This window comes from Microcebus murinus, chromosome 12 (assembly GCF_040939455.1).
Source record: "Microcebus murinus isolate Inina chromosome 12, M.murinus_Inina_mat1.0, whole genome shotgun sequence".
NCBI classification, from domain to species: Eukaryota; Metazoa; Chordata; class Mammalia; order Primates; family Cheirogaleidae; genus Microcebus; species Microcebus murinus.
In genome coordinates, this window is record NC_134115.1 from 56,013,763 (window position 1) to 56,036,511 (window position 22,749).

Below are 22,749 nucleotides of genomic sequence, written 5' to 3' on the forward strand. Positions count from 1 at the left end.
CACGACTTAAGTGATAATCAGTCAACAAGTCCCCCATACGCACCAGGAGGCTCCCGCCTGGGCAGACAACCACCACCACATCTCAACTGACTTCCTGATTTGGTGTCTGCCAAAAATTTTTGACACCAGTTGTTAGACAAATTGAATTTCAGATATTTGGACAAAGTGTGCATCTTCAAATGGAGAACTTTCAGAAATAGAGTGTATATGGATATGCACTTTATAGTATTTTATAGAAGTGATGTTATAATGAAACATGATTTTTCACTTAAGGGCAATTTATTGAAAGTGTTTTTCCATGTCATTAACTACTCCTTTCAAGCATCATTTTTAATAATAGAATAACATTCATTATATAGTTATGATGTGTTTTAAACATTATTTCGGTCATATTAGATATTTATAATTTCATTATACTATAAATGTCAGTGAAATGTAGCTAAATCTTTGTGAATATCCAGGGCCATTTCTCTGGATAAATACCTAGAAGCAGTGTCTGGGTCAAAAGATATGCATATCCTTCTAAAGGATTTGAATGCATCAGACCTAAGTGCTCTACATACAAACCATACGTTATCCTCTAATCCTCTACTTGCCGTCATGCCTCCCCTTGCCCCGTCTGGCTTTCATGATGCTCTGGATCTTGGTGCAACCGATTCCTGGCATTACTGATTCCTCACAGTGAAAAGGCTTCTGTGGGGATACTGCCACATGCTCTGTCCCTGCATATTAAAGGATGGGTGGCATTTGCCAGGGTCTGCTCTGCTTACTTCTTGTATTCTACAGTCACTTCTCCCGGAGGAGTTTGTAAAAATTAACCAAAGGTCTGTTTCTTCATTCTGGTCCCATCTAGAAGCTATCTAGCAGAGTATCTTCAAAGTCTGGCATGTGGAGAACATTGATCCTTAGCTTTTAACTTCAAGTTCATTTTCCAATTGCTTTCTTAGCATCCTTTGGGAATTTAGGGGTTTCAGGAAAGGATGTTTAACTAAAAGTTTTTAGTGGTTGTTGGCTTGCTTTATTACAGTGTATGAATATAAAAACGGACATTATCTAACCTGGGAAACATAGCAAGACCCCATCTCTACCAAAAAAAATAAATAAAAATAAAAATGTTAGCCGGCATGGTGGCACACACCTGCAGCCCCAGCTACTGAGGAGGCTGAGGCAGGAGAATTACTTGAGCCCAGGAGTTTAAGGTTACAGTGAGCTATGAATGACGCCATTGCACTCTAGCCTGGACAACAGAGTGAGACTCTGTCTCAAAAAAAAAAAAAAATGACATATCCAAAGTGATAGGGTTAAAAAGAAATAACTGGAGACCTAGAAAAATCAGTGTTTACCCTTTTTTTTCAACTATCCAGTCATTTTTGAGCCTTTGTAACTCATTTTATATGCACTGTCAGTACTTAACCCCAGGATAATATATAGTAATATGGACAGGAAAGTGACCCTGTGAAGGGAATAACATTGTACAAGGGCCACTGAAGGAGGCCAGATGCACACTTACAATGGATACTCCTGTGGTCAAGTCTTCCACAGACCTGAACCTAGGTGACAGAGGCCCTGTGGTCTGATATTTGTAACTGCCTTTTCACATTTAACTAAGGCAGGACATATGGTCAGGTGATGTTCCACAGATGCTGCCTTGATCTTGCCTTCAGATGGCAATTTCATGAAAATGCCAAATCAAGTCCTGCTTATGATTGAATCCTATGGACATTGTTACAGGGTTCTGGTTAGTTCATGAGAAGGAATCACTGGCAACCATGAATAAAACCCCAAATTTCTTTTTTCACCTCTGAATCCCACATTCTCTTAGTCCCACATTTTACCAAGCAGCATTGGATAAACATCAAGTTTCAGTTATGCAAGATAAATGAGTTCTAGAGATCTGGTTTACAACGTTGTGCCTACGGTTAACAATATTGTATTGTGCATTTAAAAAATTGTTAAATAGGTAGATCTCATGTTAAGTGTTCTTAACCATAATTCTTTAAAACAGTAGTATTAGATATTCTCATGGCATGATCACAGCTGCCTGCTTGCCCCAGTCAGTCTACACCAACAGTTCTTAACCCATGAGGATGCCCAGCAGAGCTTTGATTTCCTGGCCCCATTTCCAGAGATTCTGATTTACTTGCTGTAAGCAGGTGTAATACTGCTTAAAACTCAGCCATGGGAATGAGAGGAACCAAAGACAGAATAGGTGCAGGAGCACTGAAAACTAATTGAATGTTAAATGAAACAGATATTTCAGTTTCACATTCCCTCACCAAACCATGTGGCAAGCTGTATTTGTGGAAATGTAAGCAATTTAATTTCATCCTTTCTGCCTTCCCCTCCTTCTCCTACCTCCTTTCTCCTCCTCTTTCTTTTTCTTTTTCTTTCTTTTCTCTTCTAATTGTCATACATTTGCTCCAATTTTGCCTTCTCTTGTCCTTTTGGGGATAAACTTTCCTCACGTCCCCACAACAGTTAAGTGACCCTGCTTCTTCTCATTTTTGTCTTTTGACCACAGGGCTATCATAACTTTTTCTCACTGTGTGTATGTGTGTGTTTATAATCCTAATTCTATAATAAGCAGGACTTGAGGCTGCATGGTGTGTTTATTAGTTTACATTGTTGTGCCTTGAACTGGACGCTGAGCTCCTGACTGCCCAAGTTCCTGGATTATTCCTCTTTGACTCCCCAGCACCTAACACAGTCAGTTCTCAGCAAACGCTGATGAGTGAATTCAGAAGGGAAAAAAATGACTGCTTTTGTTTGTTTTGTTCTTCAGCTAACATGTAGTTTAGCACCTTTTTCTTTTATGTTTTGAAGCTTCCTGGGATTTTAATTGACTTGGGCACAGTAATTTCAAAAACGAAAGGAAAATAATTATATAGCTTCAAGGTTCTAACCTCAGATGCCCTCAGTTCAATACTGTGGTATGTGCTTTAACGTTAATTTAACAACTGCTAATGGTCTAACTCACACAATCAGAAAGAAGAAACAAAGAGGTTAATATAAACTTGAATCAAGAAACTTTAACATTTATATTCAAGGAAGATAATATTTTTCCCAAAAAAGCATTCACTTATAAGAAATTTACACAGTATTGAAGCTCATATTCTGAGCTTTTCTCCTGACTTTGAGGGTAAAATTAGTCATCACCCTTAAAATGTTTAAATGAAAATATAGAAGTTGTGTTTGAAAGATAAACACGTTTCTTCCTCATGTGGTTGTGAGAATACCAGATTGCTGGTCCATTCTTTTGACAGGTGTCTCTTGGAATGAACTGTTGAGAGGACTGGCATGATTTGACAGCACTTTGACAGGACACTGTCTCATACATGCAGTCCCTGAGCAAATTGGCTTCAGAATATCCCTTAACGAATTCCAAGTCAGAGCAATTTGAGGCAGCCATGTCAGCTTAGATTATTATCTCCTTCAGCCTCCAAAGACAACCTGGGTTCTCTGTCAGCTCTCTGTAGACAAGCTGCACCATCAGCCTCAAGTGTTAAAAAATGAAGGAAGTGAATTTACTTTACTAAATTTCAAAAAGCAGAATGATTCTCATAAGCATTTCTCATAGGAGTTTTGGATTACTCAAATCCAAATCCTAGTTATTCCATGTACTAGCTACCAAATTTAAACAATGCACTTGATTTATTTAAGCCCACATTTCTTTTGAAAAATGGGGATGTTAGATCTGTTGTGCAGATGAAATTAAATAATCCAAGTAAAGTTTGTAGGATCCTGCCTGGTCCATAATTAGAGCTGAATAATGGCAACAATCACTCCTCTAAGGAATTCTTTACCATGTGGCAATTGGGAATGATGACCTCCATAGTCAGTTCAAGAATCATTTTGTACATAAACCCATTACAACATATGCATAAAATATAATGCGTCTACATCCCAGCAGAACCCCAGGCAATCCAGGGAGAATAAAAACAAATGTGCATTGAAATTCTCTCAACTTTACCATTCTCAGCTTTATTTTATGAGATATGTATAACATTTAAGGAGGTAGCATATCTCTGTTTATTACCAAAGTAATATATGTTTCTTATGGAAACTTGAAAAACACAAAATACCTTGAGTTTGCACACAATCAACAGCACACAATGATCCAGATATAAATGCAGAAAACATGAAGGTATTTATGTTATCCTTCTAGTATTTTATGAATGCATAAAATGTAAACAAATAAAATGTAATTAAGATTATGTTGCCTGTATTTTAATTTTCATTTAATATTATTTTGTAAATATTTTTCAATATCTTTAAATATCTTTCTAAAACTTTAGCTATACAAATTTATTTAATCTATTATTTGACATTTAAATTTTTTCTAATTTTAAACTATTGTGATTTATCTTTCCTTGAATGTGATTTCACATACATCTTTACAAAATAAGTGAAATTAATGGTTCTTAGAATAGTATGAGAGTTTTGTAAATACAGGCAAATTTATCTCCATATTTTTAATAGTTTATATTCTCAATGTAGACTATGAAGATGTCAATTTTTTCTAACCTCTGCTAGCATTGGATATTAACATATAAACAATTTTTGTCTCCTTGACATATAAGAAAAGGCAAAATTTTATTTGCTACTTCAATTTGCATTATAAAAATCTATTTCTGGTGAATACTCCATTCATGTGTTTTTGACTTAATATGAATAGTGAGTACCTATTTGATGCCAGATATATTGTCAACAAAATATTTTATTTATTTATTTATTAAGGTCTTGTTTTTCTCCTGTTGTGATTTTCAATTTTTGTTGTACAATTTGTATTAAAATGTTTGCCCTTTCCCTGAATGCTTTGTAAAAATGTCTAATATACAATAGCAACTCTTTGTCTATCATATAGCCTAGTCTGCTATTATTTTTCTTGTTTTGTGTGCTTTAATATTTATTTATAAATTAATATTTTTATTTTCCAAAAAAATGCATTTTTAGGAAGTTAACAAAATACAAAAATACTAAATAACACAAGACAAAAATTCTCTACCTAGAGCTTTCCACTAGAAATTTTTTTTATAAATTTGTTTATATTTTTATAAACAAATATGTTTTGCACATATTCCTGTGTTGTTTATATAAGTGCAGTCATAAAACACATCATTTTTCAACATTTTCCATTAAAATAATATGTTTTGTGGGTCTTTCCATCCCAAGAAACATTATGGCCACAATGCAGTATAGGCCTACATCATACTTTGACTAATTAATCTTTTAACAATAAATATTAGGCTATTTCTAATTTGTCACTATGATAAGCAACACTACCATCAACTTCCCAGCAGGTTTATTTTTCTGTACTTACCTGATTGCTTTATTGTTGAACATATAATTAAAGCAACTCATAGGGATTTTGACTGAGGTTGAAATTGATAACTTTATTGGAAATTAAAATTTTGAGGTTAAATACTCTTTCTAAAGATCAGTTGGTAAATTTAATGTAGTGCTATATTTATAAGCCACATTTATATCATATGTCCAAAGTATCATGGCGATAATTTTACTTTTTATTTTTCTGAGCCAATTTCTAAAGTTATAGATTTCATTATGCTATAGAATATTAATTTACTAATAGTAAATAAAAAATATTAAGTGTATCATTAAGTTAAAATAAGTAATAATAGTAATTTATATAATTATATTATCGTTTCAAATATTAGAACTAATATTTTTTAATTACTAACAACAATAAATTAGTGCAGGCCGTTGTTTGGATATTTGACCCTCCCAAACTCATGCTGAAATTTGATCCCCAATGTTGGAGATGGGGTTTTGTTAGAGGTATTTGGATCTTAGGGGCAGATCCCTCACGAATGGCTTGGTAGCATCCCTGCATAATGAATGAGTTCTCTCTGTTAGACCAGTGAGAGCTCCCCCTGCTGGTTGTTAAAAAGGTCATGGCGCCTACCTTTTCTCACTGTCTTTCTTCCTCTCTCTACATGTGATCTGCACACCTCAGCTCCCCTTCACCTTCTGCCATGAGTGGAAGCTTCTTGAGGCTTCCTTCTCATCAGAAGCAGATGCTGGCACTATGCTTCTTCTAACTAACCTGGGGAACTGTGAGCCAAATGCACCTCTTTTCTTTATAAATTAACCATTCTCAAGTATTCCTTTTTAGCAACACAGACGGAGTGCATTTACTCTGACCTATTCAATTGAATTTGTATTTTACTTCTTCACATTTTCCTCCTCTCATCTATTGTTTTATTAGATATATAGTCTCAGATTTTTTTACCCTTTTATAATTTTTTTTAATTTAATTTAATTTTATTTTTTGAGACAGACTCTCACTCTCTTGCCTGGGCTAGAGTGCTATGGTGTCAGCCTAGCTCACAGCAACCTCCAACTCCTGGGCTCAAGTAACCCTACTGCCTCAGCCTCCCGAGTAGTTGGAACTACAGGCATGTGCCACCATGCCCGGCTAATTTTTTCTATTTTTAGTTGTTTGACTAATGTCTTTCTATCTTTAGTAGAGACGGGGTTTTGCTCTTGCTCAGGCTGATCTCAAACTCCTGAGCTCAAGCAATCCTCCTGCCTCGGCCTCCCAGAGTGCTAGGATTACAGGCATGAGCCACCGCGCCCAGCCCCTTTTTTGTTTTTAATAGTAGTTATTATGTTAGTATTCCCTCTTTCAAGAATTATTTATGGTATTTGCATATCTTTATGTAACTCTACTTCAATTTAGATTAAGTTTTGTTTTCCATTCTTGAGAATTTATCCTGAATCATCATTCCATTGCATGGGATGCAACATTTTGTAATTTCTATATGAAATGTACAATTGTGTACATTAGATTACACAGCTGTTGCTTTCATATGTAATTGGCAATTTGACTTTGTAAAGCACTTTCTAGGAACAACCCTTTTTGTTCCTGTAAACTGTATAGATATACTTTGATTCCTTCTATATTTTTAATGATGTGAATTGACTGAGGATGGCCTGATATTTATTCTTTGTAATAAAACTGTTTTTATGGGGGTGGAGTGAGAAAGCAAGAGGTCCAATGCTCCCAGATGTTCATAAATTTGGGTTTTTAAATAAAATATTAATTGTTACAATTAGTAATTATAGTCATAATTATCATTCAATTATTATATTAATTATATTGATCATAATTATTATTTTTCCAGCATATATACAGGTATTAGCTGCTTTTCTTTAATTTTGATGGGATGACTGTAAATCATTTTGACTTTGTAAATTTATCTTCACATCAGCAAAATTTTCTTCCAATATATGTTAGATCATTTTAGTGTTTTCCTTTTGTTCTTATCTCTTTCTAATGATTGCTAATGTTAGATATCATGATGCCCTTTGCCAGATGTGTCATCTGCTCACTGATTATTTATATCTCTATGTCTATTTCTCTATATTTTGGAAAAGTTTTTAAATTTATATTCCATATCACTTTTGAAATTTTATTTGGTATAGATTTGTTTTTATTGTCATGTATGGTATTTAAATTTTTATTATTAAGTTAATTATTAATGCACCTTACTTCTTAACTACAGTCATCTTCCTTTTTTTTTTTTTAAGTTACTATGTTAATATTTGAAGTATTTTTTTTTTAATTTTTTTTTTATTTTGGCATATTATGGGGGTACAGATTTTAAGGTTTCAATAAATGCCCATTTCCCCCCTCCCCCCAAAAGTCTGAGTCTCCATCATGACCATCCCCCAGATGTTGCACATCTCACTCATTATGTATGTATATACGCACCCCCCTCCCCCCTCCCCCCTCCCACCTGCCCAATACCCTATTACTGTAGTACCTATGTGTCCACTTAGGTGCTACTCAGTTAATACCAGTTTTCTGGAGAATATATCTGGTGCTTGTTTTTCCATTCTTGGGATACTTCACTTAGTAGTATGGGTTCCAGCTCTAACCAGGAAAATATAAGATGTGCTATATCACCATTGTTTCTTAGAGCTGAATAGTACTCCATGGTATACATATACCACATTTTATTAATCCATTCTTGGATTGATGGGCACTTGGGCTGTTTCCACAGCCTTGCAATTATGAATTGTGCTGCTATAAACATTCGAGTGCAGGTGTCTTTTTTGTAGAGTGTCACTGGATCATTTGGGTACATGCCCAGCAATGGGATTGCTGGATCAAATGGTAGATTCACTTGTATCGCTTTAAGGTATCTCCATATTGCTTTCCACAGAGGTTGAACTAGTTTGCAGTCCCACCAGCAGTGTAGGAGTGTTCCTCTCTCTCCGTTATTGTTTGGAGATTTTTTGATAAAGGCCATTCTCACTGGGGTTAAGTGATATCTCATTGTGGTTTTGATTTGCATTTCCCTGATGATTAGAGATGTTGAGCATTTCTTCATATGTTTGTTGGCCATTCTTCTGTCTTCTTTAGAAAAATTTCTGTTCAAGTCCTTTGCCCACTTTTTAATGGGGTTATTTGATTTTTTCTTCCTAATTTTCGTGAGTTCTAAGTATATTCTAGTTATCAGTCCCTTATCGGATGCATAGGATGCAAAAATTTTCTCCCATTCTGTAGGTTGTCTGTTTACTTTCATGACTATTTCTTTGGCTGTGCAGAAGCTTTTTAGTTTGATCATGTCCCATTTATTTATTTTTGCTGCTGCTGTGATTGCCTTTGGGGACTTCTTCATAAACTCTTTGCCCAGGCCGATGTCTAGGAGAGTATTTCCAACTTTTTCCTCTAGAGTTCTAATAGTTTCATATCTTAGGTTTAAGTCTGTTATCCAGCGTGAGTTGGTTTTTGTGAGAGGTGAAAGGTGTGGGTCCTGTTTTAGCCTTCTACAGGTGGCTATCCAGTTTTCCCAGCACCATTTATTGAAGAGAGATTCTTTTCCCCAGCGTATGTTTTTGTCTACTTTGTCAAAGATGAGATGGCTATATGAGGATGGTTTTATATCAGGATTCTCACATCTGTTCCACTGGTCAATATTCCTGTTTTTGTGCCAATACCATATTGTTTTAATTACTACAGCTTTGTAGTATAGTTTGATATCTGGCATATTAATGCCTCCCATTTTGTTTTTGTTGCCTAGAATTGCTCTTCATATTCGGGGTCTTCTTTGGTTCCATATGAAGCGTAAAATTATTTTTTCTATATCTGTGAAGAATGCTGATGGGATTTTAATAGGTATTGCATTGAATCTGTAGATCAGTTTGGGTAGTATAGACATTTTGATGATGTTGAGTCTGCCGATCCACGAGCATGGTATGGATTTCCATCTGTTTACATCCTCTGCTATTTCCTTCCTCAGTGTTTCATAGTTCTCCCTGTAGAGGTCTTTTACCTCTTTGGTTAAATATATTCCTAGGTACTTTAATTTCTTTGTTGCTATTGTGAAGGGAATTGAGTCTTTGATTTGGTTCTCGATTAGATTGTTGTTGGCGTATATGAATGCCTCTGATTTCTATGTATTGATTTTGTATCCTGAGACTTTACTAAATTCATTGATCAGTTCCAGGAGTTTCTTGGTTGAATCCTTGGGGTTTTCTAGATACAATATCATATCATCAGCAAACAGTGAAAGTTTGATCTCTTCTGCCCCTATCTGGATACCTTTGATTCCATTTTCCTGTCTGATTGCTGTAGCCAAGACTTCCAGCACTATGTTGAACAGAAGTGGAGATAGTGGGCGGCCTTGTCTGGTTCCAGTTCTAAGTGGGAATGATTTCAATCTTTCCCCATTCAGTATGATGTTGGCTATGGGTCTGTCATATATGGCTTGTATAATTTTTAGGTATGTCCCTTCTATGCCTATTTTCTTAAGTGTTCGTATCATGAAAGGGTGTTGAATTTTGTCAAAAGCTTTTTCTGCATCTATTGAAAGAATCATGTGGTCTTTGTTTTTGCTTCTGTTTATGTGGTGAATTGCATTTATAGATTTACGTATGTTGAACCATCCCTGCATCCCTGGGATGAAGCCCACTTGGTCGTGGTGGATTATTTTTTTGATAAGTGTCTGGATTCGGTTAGCTAAGATTTTGTTGAAAATTTTTGCATCTATATTCATTAGGGATATTGGTCTGTAGTTTTCTTTTTTTGTTGCATCCTTTCCTGGTTTTGGTATCAGAGTAATATTCGCTTCATAAAAGGTGTCGGGGAGGTTTCCGTTCTTCTCGATGTTGTGGAATAGTTTCTGCATGATAGGTACTAGTTCTTCTTTGTAAGTATGGTAAAATTCAGGTGTGAAGCCATCTGGACCGGGACTTTTCTTTTTAGGGAGATTTTTAATTGCTGTTTCTATTTCAGCTGTTGAGATTGGTCTGTTCAGGGAATCTATTTCTTCCTGGTTGAGCCTAGGGAGGCTGTGTGTTTCTAGAAATTTGTCCATTTCCTCCACATTTTCCAGTTTGTGTGCATAAAGATTTTTGTAGTATTCATAAATTGTATCTTGTATCTCTTTGGGATCAGTTGTGATATCTCCTTTTTTATTCCTGATGGAGCTTATTAGAGATTTCTCTTTTCTGCTTTTCGTTAGCTTAGCCAATGGTGTGTCAATTTTGTTTATTTTTTCAAAGAACCAACTTTTTGTTTTATTAATCTCCTGAATAGCTTTCCTGTTTTCAATTTCGTTTAGTTCTGATTTGATCTTGTTGATTTCACTTCTTCTGCTGGGTTTGGGGTTGGTCTGTTTTTCTTTTTCCAGCTCTTTGAGTCGTTTCATTAAATTGTCTATTTGTGATCTTCTTGTCTTTTGGTTATAGGCATTTATGGAGATAAACTTTCCTCTCAGAACTGCTTTAGCTGTGTCCCAGAGGAGTTGATAACTTGTCTCTCCATTGTCGTTTTCTTCATAGAAGTTTTTTATTTCTGTCTTGATTTCTTCATTTACGAAGTAATCATTTAGTAGGAGGTTGTTTAATTTCCACGTTTTTGTGTAGAAATGTGAGTTTCTGTTAGGGTTGATTTCTAGTTTTATTCCACTGTGATCTGAGAAGGTACATGGTATGATTTCTATTTTTTTAAATTTCTTGAGATTTTCTTTGTGTCCTAGGATATGGTCAATCTTAGAGAATGTCCCGTGAGCTGATGAGAAGAACGTATATTCAGTGGATTTTGGGTAGAATGTTCTGTAGATGTCTGTCAGACCCCATTGTTCTAGAGTTTTGTTTAATTCCATTATTTCTTTATTAATTTTCTGTTTGGAGGATCTGTCTCGTGCCGTCAGTGGGGTGTTGAAATCTCCAGCGATTATGGAGTTGCTATTAATCCATTTGCTTAGCTCCAGTAAGGTTTGCTTTATGAATCTGGGTGCACCTAAGTTGGGTGCATATATATTTAAAATTGTTATCTCTTCTTGTTGGACTGTGCCCTTCACCATTATATAATGACCCTCTTTGTCTTTTACTACTTTTGTTGGTTTAAAAACTAAATCGTCTGAAATTAGAACTGCCACACCAGCCTTCTTTTGGCTTCTATTTGCTTGGAATATTGATCTCCACCCTTTTATTTTTAGTCTATATGCATCCTTGCAGGTTAGATGTGTTTCCTGAAGACAGCATATACTTGGCCTGTATTTTCTTATCCATTCAGCCAGCCTGTGTCTCTTGAGTGGAGAGTTTAAGCCATTCACATTTATTGAGAGAACTGATAGGTAAGGTAGATTACTGATCATTCTGTTGGGTTGGATGTTGTTGCTATGATTTCTGTCTTGAGCCATTGTAATATCTGGCCTTTAATATCTTTGGGTTTTGGTTGTTTTTATATTCGTGGGTTATTTTTATGATGTTCCGTGCATAACGCTGTTTTAAGTACTTCTTGTAGGGCTGGTCTTGTCTTGGTGAATTCTCTGAGCCTTTGCTTGTCTGAGAATGTTTTTATTTCTCCTTCATATACGAAGCTTAGTTTTGCAGGGAATAATATTCTAGGCTGGGCATTGTTTTGTTTCAAAAGAGTGAGAATGGGGCCCCAGTCTCTCCTTGCTTGTAAAGTCTCATTAGAGAAGTCTGATGTTATTCGAATTGGCTTTCCCTTGTATGTTACTTGCTTCTTTTGTCTTACAGCTCTTAGAAGGGCCTCTTTAGTTGATACTTTGGTCAGTCTGATGACTGCATATCGTGACGTCTTCCTGTTTGCATTGAATCTCCCAGGGGTCCTCTGAGCTTCTTGAACTTGTATATCAAGATTTTGAGCAAGGCCTGGGAAATTTTCCTCTATTATATCTTCAAACAGCTTGTCCAACCCTTGAGTGTTGTCTTCTTCCCCTTCCTGTAACCCTATGACCCTCACATTAGGTTTCTTCACATAATCCCACAGCTCTTGTAGGCTTTGCTCTTTTCTCTTGTTTCTCTGCTCTATTTCTGTGACTGATTTATTTAATTGGAGGGTGTTATCTTCAAGCTCTGAGATTCTTTCTTCTGCTTCATCTACCCTGTTCTTGAGACTTTCCACTGTATTTTGTAGTTCCTTGAATTGATTCTTCATTTCCAGGAGTTCGGTTACACTTTTCTTCAATGTGTCTATTTCTTTTCTCATATCCTGGAGACTTTTTCTGGTTTCTTGGTGTTGGTTGTTGAGTTGTTGTTGCAGCTGGGTGAGTGTTCTTATGTTCCACATACGAAATTCCTCTTCTGTCATATTGGTTGCCTGATTTTGGTCGGTGTCCGTTTCTAGGGGGTTGGTGCTCCTCTTTGGGGGTGTGTTTTCCATTTGGTTCTTCATATTTCCTGAGTTCTTTCGCTGATTTCTTCCCATGTCGATCAGTTGTTGTTTCTTTCCTTAGGTTATTGTTTGGGTATTCACACACCTTGTTTAGTTTCTGAGGCGTTAGGTGGTGCCTGTGGGTGAAATTGGACCACTCCCTGTATATTGAGTCAGTGGGTGCCGTGGAAAGGCTGTGCAAGATGCCGTCCCTGTCAGTAGGTGGCGTTTGCTTGGAGGAACAGGCTATGGTGTTGATTTTGAGTCCTGTTATCAGCTCTTGTTCTGGGCGGAGCTGGGTTGGGTAAGCCTGCCCTCAGGCCGTTAGCAGGGGTCAAAGTTCTGTTCTCTGCTGTCAGGGCGGGGCTGGAATGGTCCCGCTCAGCCAGAAAGTCTGGGTGTGGGGGTGGGGCTCTCTGAGACCCTCAGTCTGCAGCAGGCCTCGCTTCTTTCCACCCTCCCCAACTCCGCAGCTACTCCTGGGCCTCTGCCAGCAGGCCAGACCACAAGCTACCAGGCCTCCCCGGACTGTGATGCCGGTGGGGAGGTTCCCTGCACAGGAACGCCACCTGGGTTGGGCGCACGGCCTCCTCCTGGGAGGAGGGTTGCCCTCTAGGATGCCGATCCGCCCCTGGAGGCACACAGACCTCAGTAGGCTGTTCTCGTATAACCCTTCTGTGCCCCGGGCAATGCTAGCCCTCGGTGCAGGGGATCTGGTCTGCAGGTCCGACCTCTGGGTCCCAGAGTTCAAACTGTATTCCCACCAGGGAGAGGATTTCCGGTCCTAATTCACCCACAGGGAGCCCAAGCTGGGTCTATGTCTCTCAGCCTCTGAGTCGGCACCGTTTTCCTGGGAACACAGTGCCAGCAGCACCTAGGAGGGCGGGCGGGGTCCCAAACGGGAAGGTCGCGTTCCCTGGAGGTGCCTCCGGCTGGTGGCTGTATTGTCTCTCTGGGCAGCCCGGGTAGGGTCGGCAGAGGGGGGGAGGAGGCAATATGGCGCCTGCCGCGCGGCTCGGGTCTGTGCACACAGAGGTGCCCGGAGGAAGTTGGGAACCTGGTGCCACGTCTGCTACAGGCTCACCGTTGGCAGGCGGCGGCAGTATCTGGGCTGGTGTCCGCAGGTCTCTCCACCCGCTGGGGAGCCCACCAGCAGTCCCGAATGCAGGGGAGGGGAAACAGCAGATCCACCTACCCTTGCCGCTGGTCTCCGGGCTGCTCCGGTGGTCTCAGCCTCCAGTTCTCCTCTGCAGCCTCCTCCCGTGGAGTCTCCCGGGGTCTCAGGTACCCCTCCTTCCGGCCCTTGTCCGCTGTATGCTCGTCTTCTTGCTTCTTTCCTCTAGTGTCTGCTAGAATCTGTCTTTTCAGCAGAGACTCTCTGGCGGTGTTATTCGTCCGCCATCTTGCTCCGCCCCCTTCATCATCTTCCTTTTTATTTTATTGTCATCACTATGAATTCTTTTTCAATCTTTTTTATTAGAGTTAATCTCATATTTAGTTTTATAGCTTTACTAATTATACAGAGCAAGATCTCTTCATTCCAGATTTTTTGTTTTGTTTTGTGTTTGTTTGGTTGGTTTATTGTAAAATTTTCTCAGAAGAACATATGCAAACTGCAGCTTTCTGTTTTCCATTATAGCAATTTTTGAGAGGCAGTAAATTCCATCCTATATATTGCTTCCATTATAGGCTTCTTTCTTGTGCAAAAAAAATCTCGCCAGGCCTTGCATTCATGGAAAAACTATGCAGATGGATTCTCCTCAGTCACACTCACTCTCCTCCTAGGTCCTGCTAAGATTTTCTTGAATCTTATGGATGAGGGTTTGCCCCTATAAATAACCACATGATGGATTGAGCACCCAATGGGAAGTTGGGTGTTTGTGGAGGTGCACAATAAAAGAACTTGGCTATTTTAGCTTTCTTCTCTGGATGCAATGAAGCTGCAGCCAAGAGAAAGTTGTCACCATCTTCTTTTCTCTGGTCAAATTTCAGCTAAGGGTACAGCATGGAGCAAAGCCTGCCCTCCTTCCCAGCTCTACTTGCTTTTTGCCGGGCTGAATTTCAGATGCTTATATACATTACCTTTGTGTGAAGTTCTTATCCCTGGAGAAGCAAATTCAGATGCTTTGAAATAGTGAAAGAACTCTTTGGTAAAAGTGTTCCAGTAGTTCATTTGACTGATGAATAACCTTGGTCTTTAACCTTTACTCTGCAAATTGGGGAATGTCCATATGTTTTTGCTAAATTTCTTCTAAATCATTGCGAAGCAGTAGGTAAGGGCGATGGAGTCCCTCAACTAAAATTACACTTGGTATCAGAAAAAACAATCCTGTAGACTGGCCCTGGCACTAAATCTGAGAGAAGGCAGGGGTATTGGAAGGAGAGAGGAAAAAAAGAGGCCACCCAATCCAAGCTTTCCTGGAACAGACTCGCATTTTGGGGAGGTGCCTGTATGAGTGACTTAAGACCTTTAACCTCCAAAGACCCAGCCAACTTGGCATGAAATTTTCTCTGATATAGAGGGCACTGTGCTGTCCTCTTTCTGAGAGCTCCTGTCTCAGGACAGGAAGGTGCACTAGCACTTATTGTGAGAAAGAGTGGAAGCTCAGGTTCAGACATATGCCCTTGAGTATAATCCTGACTCTTGGGGACAATGTTTCCTTGCTTTCTCTGGGTAGGAGAAGCCCTGCCACAAAGTTGATTATGCAGACAACACTTTCATTGCAGAGAAAAGTTCCCTTTAGAGACTTCAGAAGATGATTTATAGATGTGCAGCCTTCAAGAAAATCCAGGTAGCATCAACCACAACAACCATCAATTGCAGCAGGAACATTTAGTCTTTAAAACAACCTTTTGAAATTGGCACTATCATTATCATTTTGCATATACAAACACTGAGACTCAGCAAGGTTAAAAAACCATGTCGGGCTGATAAGTGGTGGATTTCACATTAGAAATCAGATCTGTCTGATTCTTAGCCTCTCATTTAACTCATACTTTACTGCCTTGAAATCAGCACTTGACACAGTTTTTGACTTTCTGACAAGCCAATATTTGGGCTGTAGCTATTCTTGTGGAAGATTTCTGCAGGAGAAAACTGTTTGCAACTGGCCATGGCAGAACTTGCATCCCTAGGGGCCTGAGCTTCAAATTATATTCCAAGTTCTCAAAGTCTATTAGGTTTAAAGACAGCCTGGGCTTTTTCTCCCATCAGTGTTTAGCACAGCATACATTAACTGAATATTCTAACACATTTGCAAATGCAATCGCCCAGGCGGTATATTATAGGAGGAGCAGCATACTCAGGCAGCTATGCAAATGAACTATACCTTAGTTTTTAAATGACCAGTAGACCACTAATGACTTGCTGTCAAATATGCACTGTTATGTTTGAGCTTTTCTAAAAGGATCCCAGCACTCTGAATTTGTGAAACTAAACTTGAAGTCTCCAGTGGTAATATGAATATAGTACGGTGATTGCAATTAGTTTAGATTTATTTAGCTGCATAGGCACTCAACATAAGGATTTTTTCCTCGTGTTAAAGACCAAAATTTGGTGTGTCTTGCAATGTCATTTAGACTCAACTTGGTTTGATCCTGTTCCTTCAAGCCTAAACTCCTCCTTTTCAACAGATGCACATGTTAATAAGTACAGACAAACCAAGTCTTTGTATCAACTCCTGGGAGCTACCACATTTATAGTGAGTATGAATTCTAAGACATCAAGCAAAGGGATTCTGTCTCAATGAACTATGCTTTGAAAAGCTGAGAGGCATACTATTTTATTTTAAATACCAGACCAGGAATTTTACTTTATTTGAACTTTACTTAAATCTCTGGAGGATGAGACTTTTTGAATTCTTTAGTTAAGAAGACTATTAAAGATTTTTGCCAACATTGAAGAGAAAGTTATTTGTCATTTAAGATACCCTAGTATAAATAATGATACATCTTCTAAAGCTTAGCATATGCAGAAAAGAAACATTAGAAGAGGAAGCAAGGATGAGTAGACTATAATGTATTCATCTGTATTCACCTATATTCAGGAAGGTAGCATGAGAGAAAGGTACTGCTCTAGTGACCTCAGTGGTATGTAACAGGCTACATTCTATTTATATGTGAGCTGTTGCATCATGCATATGTTTGAATGCAATAATTTTTAACACAAAAGTCTTTCTAACCCCATAGGATTCATACAAGCAAACTGTGCAATAGCATCTTGGTGAGTCATAAAAAAAATGAAGTAGGGCCATTGAGATGAAAACTAACTTCAATACAAACTTCTATGAGTAAAGCAAAAACAAACAAAAAAAAAAATTCTGAGAGATTGATGAGTAAAACAACAAGGAGGGGCATTAAAAATTTCAGAAATTTCCTCACTGCAATGGTCTCAGGAGATTGAGTATTCTTACTTTATTGGGATATGAATCATTATATTTTATGTTGAGAGAAAAGCATTTTAATTAGTGCTATTTATCATTGATGGGAACATTTGTAATTCTGTGGTATCTATGAGAGTCGAGGTCTCCTTATAAATGGTTACCATTAACATTATTAAACACATTTTTTTGTATAACCCCAAAATGCAGAATGTTTTACTGAGAAATTTGGACAGCAATTTCCTGTGTAGGTCAACATAGTTCTTCAACCTGGGACAGAATCTATCGGGGAAAGGTCACTGGACTTGCCCAGTTCGTGGGCATCTCCAGGGTAAATGTACTACCCTAGACATGGGTGTGATGGTCTTCTGTGAACACCTCCAGCTTCTCTCTTTTCCTTGGGCAGGCAAGGCTTTTAGAGGTGAGTAAATTTGCATAACGTTAACAGAGGAATGGCATAAAGATTGTTATTTCCTTTGTGAAATTTGATATCATCACTACCCCTTTTGATGGTTGGTCCATCACCAGATGGACAAGAGTGAAGCAGGGGACCAGCTGGAAGATCCTCAGAGTAGTTCAAGAAAGAGATGGTGGTGCCATAGACTATGCTTATAGTAGTGATGATAGTGAGAGCCAGTCAGATTTGGGATTGATTTTTTCCATGAAGATTTACTGATAAAATGAATAGAGAAAATAAATGAACAAAGGGGTGGTAGGAAGGTAGTGAGGGCATTTTCAAGAGAAAATCAATGGTTCTCTTTGTTCATATTAAATGTGAGATATTAATTATTTATCTTAATGGACATTTGACATATAATATTATCTGGCTGCCCAACCTTTTGAGCACTCTTTTTATGCTTTTGTGTTCTTGTATTCCTGAAGTCTCATCTCCAAAGGTAAAAAACAGAAACTTCATTTTCCCAGGCTCCATTGCAGCTTGGCCAGTCATGTGACCTAAAATCTGGCCATCAGATGCACCCACCAAGACAGAATTCAGCTACCTGAGGAGGCAGGTGACATGTGGACTCCATCAGCCTATATCTGCCTTGTGAAGGAGTAGTATCAGGTGTTCTGAAGTCCAGGGGTGGCACTGGGTCAACAGGATAAGCTAAGATGTCTACATTGAGGGGTCATGGAATCAGTTGGAGCAGCACTTGGCAATGTGATTTGGATATTGTGTCAGGCCATATATTCCAAAGTCTGCCTTTCTACCATTTACAGAAAATCTGTGAGGCACTTATGATTCTTTGTGAAATCTATTTCTGCTTTACTCAGCTAGAGTGGGTTCTGTTCTTTGGAGCATGAACACACACAAACACACAGAGCAAACAATCCTGGCAACAGCCAAGTGGAGAGTCAAGTAGGAGTGTGAGATTCAGGAAGGCCTTGTTTGGAGAAATAAATTTGAGGGTCATCTGTATATAGGTAATATTGAGAGCCTTGGAGCTAGAATAATTCACTTAGGAAGAGATAGAGAAAACAAGGAGTAGACAGCAATCATATCATTTAGAGAACTTATAGAGGAAAAGGAACCAGGAAAGGAAGCTGAAGGATGGACCATTGAGGCAGGGAAAAAATAAGCTGGGTATGATTGCCCAGAAAATAAAGTGTTTCAAGAAGGACTGATATGATTCTGAGCTAAAGTGGTAGGAAGGAAGAATTCCTATTGGGTAAAGGGACAGCGATTGCCACAACATATGTTCCGATGCCCCGGTGTTTGTATACCTAAGAATGAAGGGCCTCTGGAATAATTTACTAGGGCACAGTGTTATACTTTTGGGATAATGACTGATCACATGCATTTAAATTAAAAGAGCTCAAACCATGGAGCTCAAGTCTGAAGTTCTAATGGGTTACTGGTGTGGATCTGGATATCATTGCATTGGTAGATATATGTGGTCTGTCCTGCCCATCAACAGTGTTTAGGTAGGTACAACTCATAGGTGCCAAGAAAACCCTGATGTTGGTGTCTTAACCAGAATTCCCAGTTCTCACCCTACCTGTCACTGCAAGCAGGATTAACCCCTTCAAAATAAGCCACCCTCAAATTCCCAGATAATTCTTGGTGGAATTAAAAATAAAAGTTGGTGGCATAGTTTTAAGAAAGACATGCTAAATATGCTGAAAATTAGGGCAGAGTGCAATTATTTATCAAATGATTATAAAACAGCAATTATTATTTTAAAAAATGATAGTGAAAATACAAATAATTTTTAAAATAATTGTAAATTACAAAATAATTGTCATCATATCTATATCCCAAGTTGGGGAATTGTTTAAAATCAGTTTTACTCCTAAGCTTCACGACAAAAAAAATTTTAAAAGTATATGGTTTCTTAAATCAAAATGAAATGAATGAACATTTTATCCCTCTATCATCTCTTGGATACAAGCAGTCTTTTTTCAAAGACAATACACTTGTTTTACTACTATAATCTAACAAAAGTATATAAAAGTATAATCTAATAAAATTATGAAAGTACCACAGCTACTCACACATATGTCAAATCAATATCTAATGGAATTTTAAGTGACCTGATTTTTGGCATCCTGGGTAGTTGTGTTTCCTCATGTTTTCAATTCTCAAGGCCTCAGAAAACTATGTAAAAGGTCTTGGTCTTAGGTGAAATGTGAATATATCTCCAAATTAGAGTAGAGACCAAGTCACTAGACTCCCAAAATGGGGACTATATTTCATTGTGTCCTATCTCATTTAGAAAGGCAATTTTCAGCTATCTCTCAGGAAATGTATTTAAAATTATCTGTTACAGATTATTTATGGAATCCAGAGGCTTTTATTATTACTATCTTGAATCATATGAAATTGCTATATTCTAGGGTCAGAAAAAGGCTGACTTATCAAGCAAGTTCATGTTGTTTAACCTAATATTCTTTTTACACATAGTATCGGTTTTACACTTCATTCATCCATAACACAGATTCTGGGACATCTGATAATCCTGTGTTCCTACTTGAAACAGAAATGAAATTCACAAGAAACAATTCACAAGAATCATGTTGGGTGATTTGTGGGATCTCAGCCAATATGTGCATCATCCTCCTGGCACTGACATCAGGACATCAGCCATCCCATAAATTCTTACTTTAGATGTTCACCAGTTTGGAGGCCAAAGATTTACTTCAATAATTATCTTGTTGAATGTCTCAAAGTCCTGATTCCAAGAGAAATTGTTTGTGCCTTTATAATTTGGCAATTTCAATCTGCCTGAATGAAAGGTAGTGAGTCCAACACTTTTGGTATCCAATCTATAGATCAGAACAGTAACAGAAGTGTGTCTTACATCCAGTTTTGCTGCAGTGCCATACAGCAAGCTTGGCATTAGGTATGTAAATGTATTTTAAAATGAGCTCATGTGTTACAGTTAGTTGAGGCCACAAAAGCTGGAAATATAACAGTAGATGTCATGTGCTGCCAAATAAGGTGCTAGGCTACCCATGAAGGATGTGCAAGTGGATAAACTAACATTTATTTTGTCCTTAGCTTAACTAGTGCCTTGGGAGTAATTAAGGGTAAGATTTTAAGAGGCTGAGGAATTTCTTCATAAGATTTATTGGCATGAAACATTTTTTTTCCTTATCTGTTAAGGCTTTTCATGTTTTTCTTCCCTGATGTATCTGACCATTCCAAGCAATATTACTCACATCCTAAATGAGCACTATAACTAAATCATACTTATAAGTGCTTTATTATAGCACTTATCTCAACTTATTATTATCATTGGTTGATGTGTTTATTTCCTCAATTAGGTGCCAAGCTCCATGGGGTCAGGAACTCTTTTTTTATCCACCATTGAATCTTCTGCATCTAGCACAATATACAAGACATAAATAGACAATGAGTATGAAAGAATGGTTCAAAATGAGGAAATCTATCAAGTCAAAGAGTGAAAAATCCACATAATCATATTGATCAATAAAGTTGGTCATTCACGTCTGAGAAATGCAAAAGGACTATAAAGAATTGAAAAGAGTAACACCTCCTTAGCAGGTGACATAAATTTAATTATCACCCATCAATTGAGAAAAAAAGGTTTGGTTTTTGAGTTTATCGTGCAAAATGATACATTTTGGGCTAGAATGGGGAGATATCTCTTTCTTGTCTTTTAAAAAACTTTGTCCTTGACTTTAATTTTCCCAAAATAGGCATATATAGTCTCTTTAATATGAATGAAGTTAGCTTTGAAAGGGTGACCAAGCAATACTAGCATTGAGATTTTGCAAAGTTTCAAATATCTTAATCTATCTGTTAAGTATTCATTTGAGAGTTTAATGGATGGGCAACCTAAATCAATTAAGTATTCCATGGGGTCATGAGATTGTAAAACATGCATGTATACTTTCTCCTGCCCTACCATTTTCTCTACCATTACTACTTTCTTTTACCTTTACATTATTGTATTTCTTTAGAGTTCAACAAAGAGTCTGTAAACTCTATGAATAGAGTCTTTCTAAAGAACAAAAAGGTGGGAGGAGCAGAATGTAGAATCTTTTCTTCTTCTGATTTATAATATAGTAAATATATACATTTTCTTTTTCATGTTAAAGACACAATTAGAGATCTGGAGTGTTCATCTGGCCAAGAAGTCTGGTTTTAGCACTTTGTTTCAACTTCTTTCTTACCAAATTTATCACCTTTCCTGTTTCCCCAGCACAGATAGCATGTGACCTAAGAGGACAGTGAACATCCCCAACTTCTACAGTGCCTTAAGCTGCCATGCCTACCTTTCTGTGTGTAACTTTATCACAGCCACAAAGCTCCCACCTTCATGTTTGGATATTGTTTTTTCCTGAGTCACCAGAAATGGGAAAGCTCCAGACTTCTACACATAGAACTTTCTGTGAATGGGGCTGGAGCTTCAGAGTATTCCAGACTTCCAGTATTCCAGTATTCAATCAGTCTTACACCAAACTTATATCAACTTCTTCCTCAGTTAAAATAACCTTTAATTTTGAAGTCTCTGTTTAGAACACTTGGAGATCATGTGCAAAAGAGAGCATGTGTGTTCCCCTTTCAAGTAATTTGAACTGCCCCCTTATGCAACAGTAAAGCAAGAACTTCAACACTGAAAGAAGTTACAAATAATGTTTAGTCCTTGTCACAAGGTGGGGCCTCCATAAATAGTTCTAAAAATGGGCGAGTAAGTACATAAGGCTATTACATTTATATGCCATGTATAACAAGGTACACAAACATCTCTGCAAAGCACCCCTCAAAGGAATTTCTATAGGAACCAGCAGGTTTCGAGCCTTGGTTCAAAAGGTGATATAAACCTGAGATTGGATCTGGGCTCTGCTACTGGCCGACAAAATGACCATAATCAGTTGCTTAACTTTTCTAAGATTCAGTTCTCTCATACTTAAAATGCAGTGTTTTTGTAAGGATTAAATAAGAGATCATGTTAAACTTAGCACAGTACCAGGCTCGTAGCACACATTCAATAAATTATAATAATTGTTACTGAGTCCACTTAAATAATTAAATCTTATTAAAAAAACTTGTTAATGGTGTATTGATGGTCTATGAGTGATTTAATCAATTAAATCAGGAAGAATAACAAATAATCTGGAAATTTTTTTCTTCACCATTATACCTAACTATGTTATAAGGGAATGCCACTCTCTTTTCACCTGCAAACTCATGGTATAGAGTCAATACATTTTTCTAAACTGTAATAAGATGACTATTGAGTGGGA

At 37.7% G+C, this 22,749-nt stretch overlaps 1 long non-coding RNA gene across 2 annotated transcripts in view; it reads right to left on the reverse strand.

Moving 5' to 3' along the window:
* Positions 1–21,853, reverse strand: part of LOC105871181 (uncharacterized) — a 76,529-nt gene extending 54,676 nt beyond the window's left edge. For both annotated transcript variants that reach the window (XR_012922188.1, XR_012922187.1), the window contains exon 1: positions 21,778–21,853. This is a non-coding gene — a long non-coding RNA (uncharacterized LOC105871181). The remainder of the gene's footprint in view (positions 1–21,777) is intronic.
* Positions 21,854–22,749: the final 896 nt, after the last annotated feature.